We start from the raw sequence: 6,000 nt of genomic DNA on the forward strand, positions 1-6,000 counted from the left end.
AAAGCAAGAGGTCATTAAAAAGCAAGAAAGGAAAGACAAAAATGGATGTCAGAAGAGAATCTGAAACTTGCACTTAAACATTGAGTAGCTAAAGTGAATGGAAGACATAATGAAGTAAAAGAGCTGAACAGAAGATTCCAAAAGGCAGCTTGGGAAGACAAAATAAAGTATTATAACAACGTGTGCAAAGACCTGGAGATAGAAAACCAAAAGGGAAGAACACGCTTGGCATTTCTCAAGATGAAAAAAGCTGAAGAAAAAAGTTCTAGCTTTGAGTTACAATAGTGAAGGATTCTATGGGGAAAATATTAAAAGACTTAGGAAACATCAAAAGAAGATTGAAGGGATACACAGAGTCATTATAACAAAAAGAATTGGTCAATGTTCAACCATTTCAAGAGGTAGCATATGATCAGGGACTGATGGTACTGAAGGAAGAAGTCCAAACTGCACTGAAGTCACTGGTGAAAAACAATGCTCCAGGAATTGATGGAATATCAATTGAGGTGTTTCAACAAACGAATGCAATGCTGGAGGTGCTCACTCATCTATGCCAAGAAATATGGAAGACAGCTACCTGGCCAACAGACTGAAAGAGATCCACATTTATGCCTATTCCCAAGAAAGGTGATCCAACTGAATGCAGAAATTATTGAACAATATCATTAATATCACATGCAAGTAAAATTTTTCTGAAGATCATTCAAAAGCAGCTGCAGCATTATATCAACGGGGAACTGCCAGAAATTCAAGCCAATTTGGAAGAGAACACAGAACCAGGGATATTGTAGCTGATGTCAGATGGATCCTGGCTGAAAACAGAGAATACTAGAAAGATGTTTGCCTGCATTTTATTGACTATGTAAAGGCACTAGACTGTGTGGATCATAGCATATTATGGATAACATTGCAAAGAATGGGAATTCCAGAACACTTAATTTCCTCATGAGAGGAAACTGTGCATAGAGCAAGAGGCAGTTGTTTGAACAGAACAAGGGGATAATGCGTGGTTCAAAGTCAGAAAAGGTGTGAGTCAGGGTTGTATCCTTTCACCATATCTGTTCAATCTGTATACTGAGCAAATAATCTGAGAAGCTGGACTATATGAAGAAGAATGGGGCATCTGGTTTGGAGGAAGATTCATTAACAATCTGCGTTATACGGATGACACAACCTTGCTTGCTGAAAGTGAAGAGGATCAAAGACCACAGCCTTCAGTATGGATTACACCTCAACATAAATAAAACAAAAAACCTCACAAAAAAAAAAAAAACCCTCACAGTTGGATCAATAGGCCACGTCATGGTAAAAGGAGAAAAGACTGAAGTCAAGGATTTCATTTTACTTGGATCCGCAATCAACACCAATGGAAGCAGGAGTCAAGAAATCAGAAGATCCATTACATTGGGCAAATCTGCTGCAAAAGACCTCTTTAAAAAGCTGAAAAGCAAAGATGTCACCTTGAAGACCAAGGTGCTCCTGACCCAAGCCATGGTGTTTTCAGTTGCCTCATATGCCTGTGAAAGCTGGACGATGAATAAAAAAGAATTCATGCCTTTGAATTGTGGTGTTGGCGAAGAATATTGAGTATACTATGGACTGCCAAAAGAATGAACAAATCTGTCTTGGAAGAAGGACAAACAGAATGCTCCTTAGAAGCAAGGACGGTGAGATTATGTCTCACATACTTTGGACACATTATCAGCAGGGATCAGTTCCTGAAGAAGGACATCATGCTTGGTAAAGTTGAGGGTCAGTGAAAAAAAGGAAGATCCTCAGCGAGATGAATTGACACCGTGGCTGCAACAATGGGCTCAAGCATAATGATTGTGAGGCTGGCACAAGACTGGGCAGTGTTTTGTTATGTTGTATGTAGCGATTCTATAAGTCAGAGCGGGACCAGTGGAGTATCTTAGATGGCTGCTCACAAGCTTTTAATACACCAGACGGTACTCACCAAAGTAGGATGTAGAATATTTTCCTTATAAACTATGTTATGCCAGTTGAACTAGATGTCCCCTGAGACCATGGTCCCCAGCTCTCAGCCCAGTAATTTGGTCCCTGAGGGAGTCTGGATGTGTCTACGAAGGTTCCATGACCTTGCCTGGGTCAAGTTGTGCTGACTTCCCCAGAATTCTATCCTGTCTTACCCTTCACCGAAGTTACCACTTCTATATTGTCTAGTTAGTGTTTTTCCCTTCCCACCCTTTACCTCCCAAGTAACCATCAAAGATTGTTTCTTTCTGTGTGTAAACCTTTACATAAGTTTATACAATAGTGGTCTCATACACTACTTTTCCTTTTGTGGTTGACTTTTTCACTCAGCATAATGCCCTTCGGATTCACCCATGTTTAGAGTTATTTTGCAGATTCATCCTCGTTCTTTATTGTTGCATGATATTCCATCGTATGTATGCACCACAGTCTGTTTATCCATTCATCTGTTGATGGGCACTTAGGCTGGTTCCACCTTTTTGCTATTGTGAATAATGAATGCTGCAGTGAACATGGGTGTGCATATGTCTGTCCATGTGATGACTCTTTTTTCTCTAGAATGTATTCCTAGGAGTGAGATTGCTCGATCATATAGTATTGCTATTTCTAGCTTTTTAAGGAAGTGCCAAATTGTTTTCTGAAATGGTTGCACCACTTTACATTTCCACCAGCAGTGCGTAAGAGTTCCAAGCTCCCCGCAGCTTCTCCAACGTTTGTTATTTTCTGTGTTTTGATTCGTTCCAGTAATGTCAGGGTGAGATGTCATCTCACTGAAGTTTTGATTTGCATTTCTCTTATGGCCAGTGATCACGAGCATTGCCTCAGGTGTCTGTTAGCCACCTGAACGTCTTCTTTGGTGAAGTGTCTGTTCATATCCTTTGCCCATATTTTAATTGGATTATTTGTCTTTTTGTTGTGGAGGTGTTGGATTTTCCCATAGATTTTAGAGATTAGACCTTTGTCGGATTTGTCATAGCCAAAAATTTTTTCCCAGTCTGTAGGTTCTCTTTTTACTCTTTTTGTGAAGTCTTTTTTTATGTTTTGGCATTTTATTTTTTCTTCTATACAGTTAAAAATAAAATGAACGTTAGTACAATTTTTACAAATATTTTGTTTATTTTAATGAAGCTGATATAGACAATGTCCGTTTAAATCCTGTATCCCAGGCCCAAAAGTACAAATAAAATTAAAAAAAAAGAGCCGTGTTCTGTTACGTACACTTATGCATGAATAACTTTATTAACTGTGAATGAAAACTAGAACTTTTCTAGGGTCTCCTGACAAGAATTTTATTTTAATCTTAAAACGCTTTGTCTCTTCAGTGAAGCCATCTTTGGAGTTAGTCATTACTCTCACCATGTGTCATCATGACTCCAACTTGATATTCATTTTCTTTAAGTCCAGGCCCTCAGATTTGAAAAGTAGTTTCAAGTTAAGGAAAGGTTATTTTTCCACAGTTCAATTCTCTGAAAAACTTCCATCTCCCACTGAAAGTCATAGTTCAAGAGTGAAACAATTACATGCTAGAATTTCAGGGCCAATTGGAAAGTCATTATGAACACTTGCATAGATCGATCTTAGTTATCCCACAAGCCTGAAGATGCACAGTCCAGGAAAAGGTAACATCTAGGTGCACACATGTAATTTTTAAGAAGGGGGCAATATGAAGAGGGCTGAAGTTTGATCACCAAAAATCAGCACAATGAAAACAAAGGATAATGAATAATGAATACTAGAATTCAAAATACCAGATGTTTTAAATAGAGGTGCCAGTTTTCAATTCCATTTTGAACACTGCATCACAAAAGAACTTTAAAAAAAAAAAAGGATTAAGGGAAAAGAAAAAAATTAAAAGACTATCTAAACTGTTGAATGATTCTCCTCCCCCCCTCCCCCCCGTTTGTTCTGATAAATTTCAATCACTTCTTCTCCATTCCCAGTTCTTTTGGAGTGTGATTATCAGCAATTCTCTGACCTCCAAAAAGAAACCTGAGTGAATTAATTGGAACTCTCTATCTTTGACAGCATGATTCTTTGGGTTTCTTGAGATTTGTTGTTATATTCACCTTGAAGTGAATCTCACTGCTATCCTGTCCAATGACTTTGAGTTTGATGTATTCTCCTTCTTTCTTATCTCCCAAGTCCTCAGTTGAAGGTTTTGCCTCCTGGTCAAACATGGTGATGGTGGCTTCAGCACACAGCAGCAACCTCTGGCAGGCAGAATCTCACTCTAGGGTTTACCAATCCATCTCTCTTCCCCGTAGCGCAACAAGGAGGCTCTGTGAAGTCTTTTGATGAGCATAAGTGTTTGATTTTTAGAAGATCTCAGTTATCTAGCTTATCTTCTGATGTTTGTGTATTGTTAGTTATGGTTTGTGTGCTATTTGTGTGTGTATTAGGGCCTCTGATGTTGACCCTGTACATTCTCCTATGATCTTTATAGTTTTTGGTCTTTGATCCATTTTGAATTAGTTTTTGTGCATGAGGTGAGATGTGGGTCCTGTTTCATTGTTTTGCCAGTACTGTTTGTTAAAAAGACTGTCTTTTCCCTATTTAATGGAATTTGAGCCTTTGTCGAAGATCAGATGACCGTGGGTGGATAGATTCACATCTGAGTTCTCAATTCTGTTCCATTGGTCAACGTGTCTGTCGTGCTAGTATCAGGCTCATTTGACTACCATACCTGCATAGTAGGTTCTGAGGTCAGATAGTGCAAGTCCTCCTACTTTATTCTTTTTCTTCAGTAGTGCTTTACTTATCCGGGGCCTCTGTCCTTTCCATATAACGTTAATGATTACTTTTTCCATTTCATTAAAGAACACTGTTAGTATTTGGATCAGGATTGCATCGTGTTTGTAGATTGCTTTGGGTAAAGTTGATATTTTCAAAATGTTGAGTATACGTATCCAGGAGCATGGTAAGTTTTTCCATTTATGTAGGTCTTGTTTGGTTTCTTGCAGTAGGGTTTTGGAGTTTTCGTTGTATAGATCTTTTTTTTTTTATTAACTTTTTTTGAGCTTCAAGTGAACATTTACAAATCAAGTCAGTCTGTCACATATAAGTTAATATACATCTTACTCCTTACTCCCACTTGCTCTCCCCCTAATGAGTCAGCCCTTCCATTCTCTCCTTTCGTGACAATTTTGCCAGCTTCCAACTCTCTCTATCCTCCCATCCCCCCTCCAGACAGGAGATGCCATCACAGTCTCAAGTGTCCACCTGATATAATTAGCTCACTCTTCATCAGCATCTCTCTCCCACCCACTGTCCAGTCCCTTTCATGTCTAATGAATTGTCTTCGGGGATGGTTCCCATCCTGTGCCAACAGAAGGTTTGGGGACCATGACCGCCGGGACTCCTCAAGTCACAGCCAGACCATTAAGTATAGTCTTTTTATGAGAATTTGAGGTCTGCATCCCACTGATCTCCTGCTCCCTCAGGGGTTCTCTATTGTGCTCCCGGTGAGGGCAGTCATCGATTGTGGCCGGGCACCAACTAGTTCTTCTGGTCTCAGGATAATGTAGGTCTCTGGTGTATGTGGCCCTTTCTGTCTCTTGGGCTCTTAATTGTCGTGTGACCTTGGTGTTCTTCATTCTCCTTTGCTCCAGGTGGGTTGAGACCAATTGATGCATCTTAGATGGCCGCTTGTTAGCATTTAAGACCCCATACGCCACATTTCAAAGTGGGATGCAGAATGTTTTCATAATAGAATTATTTTGCCAATTGACTTAGAAGTCCCCTTAAACCATGGTCCCCAAACCCCCGCCCTTGCTCCGCTGACCTTTGAAGCGTTCAGTTTATCCCGGAAACTTCTTTGCTTTTGGTCCAGTCCAGTTGAGCTGACCTTCCATGTATTGAGTATTGTCCTTCCCTTCACCTAAAGTAGTTCTTATCTGCTAATTAATCAGTAAAAAACTCTCTCCCTCCCTCCCTCCCTCCCCACCCCGTAACCACAAAAGTAAGTGTTCTTCTCAGTTTATACTATTTCTCAAGATCTTATAAGAG

The 6,000-nt window shown here is 39.7% G+C and overlaps 1 pseudogene; it reads right to left on the minus strand.

The window, feature by feature from the left end:
* Positions 1–3,855: 3,855 nt before the first annotated feature.
* Positions 3,856–4,187, minus strand: LOC126060195 (small ubiquitin-related modifier 1-like; annotated as a pseudogene).
* Positions 4,188–6,000: the final 1,813 nt, after the last annotated feature.

The sequence above is a fragment of the Elephas maximus genome, chromosome 17, assembly GCF_024166365.1.
Source record: "Elephas maximus indicus isolate mEleMax1 chromosome 17, mEleMax1 primary haplotype, whole genome shotgun sequence".
Classification (NCBI taxonomy): domain Eukaryota; kingdom Metazoa; phylum Chordata; class Mammalia; order Proboscidea; family Elephantidae; genus Elephas; species Elephas maximus.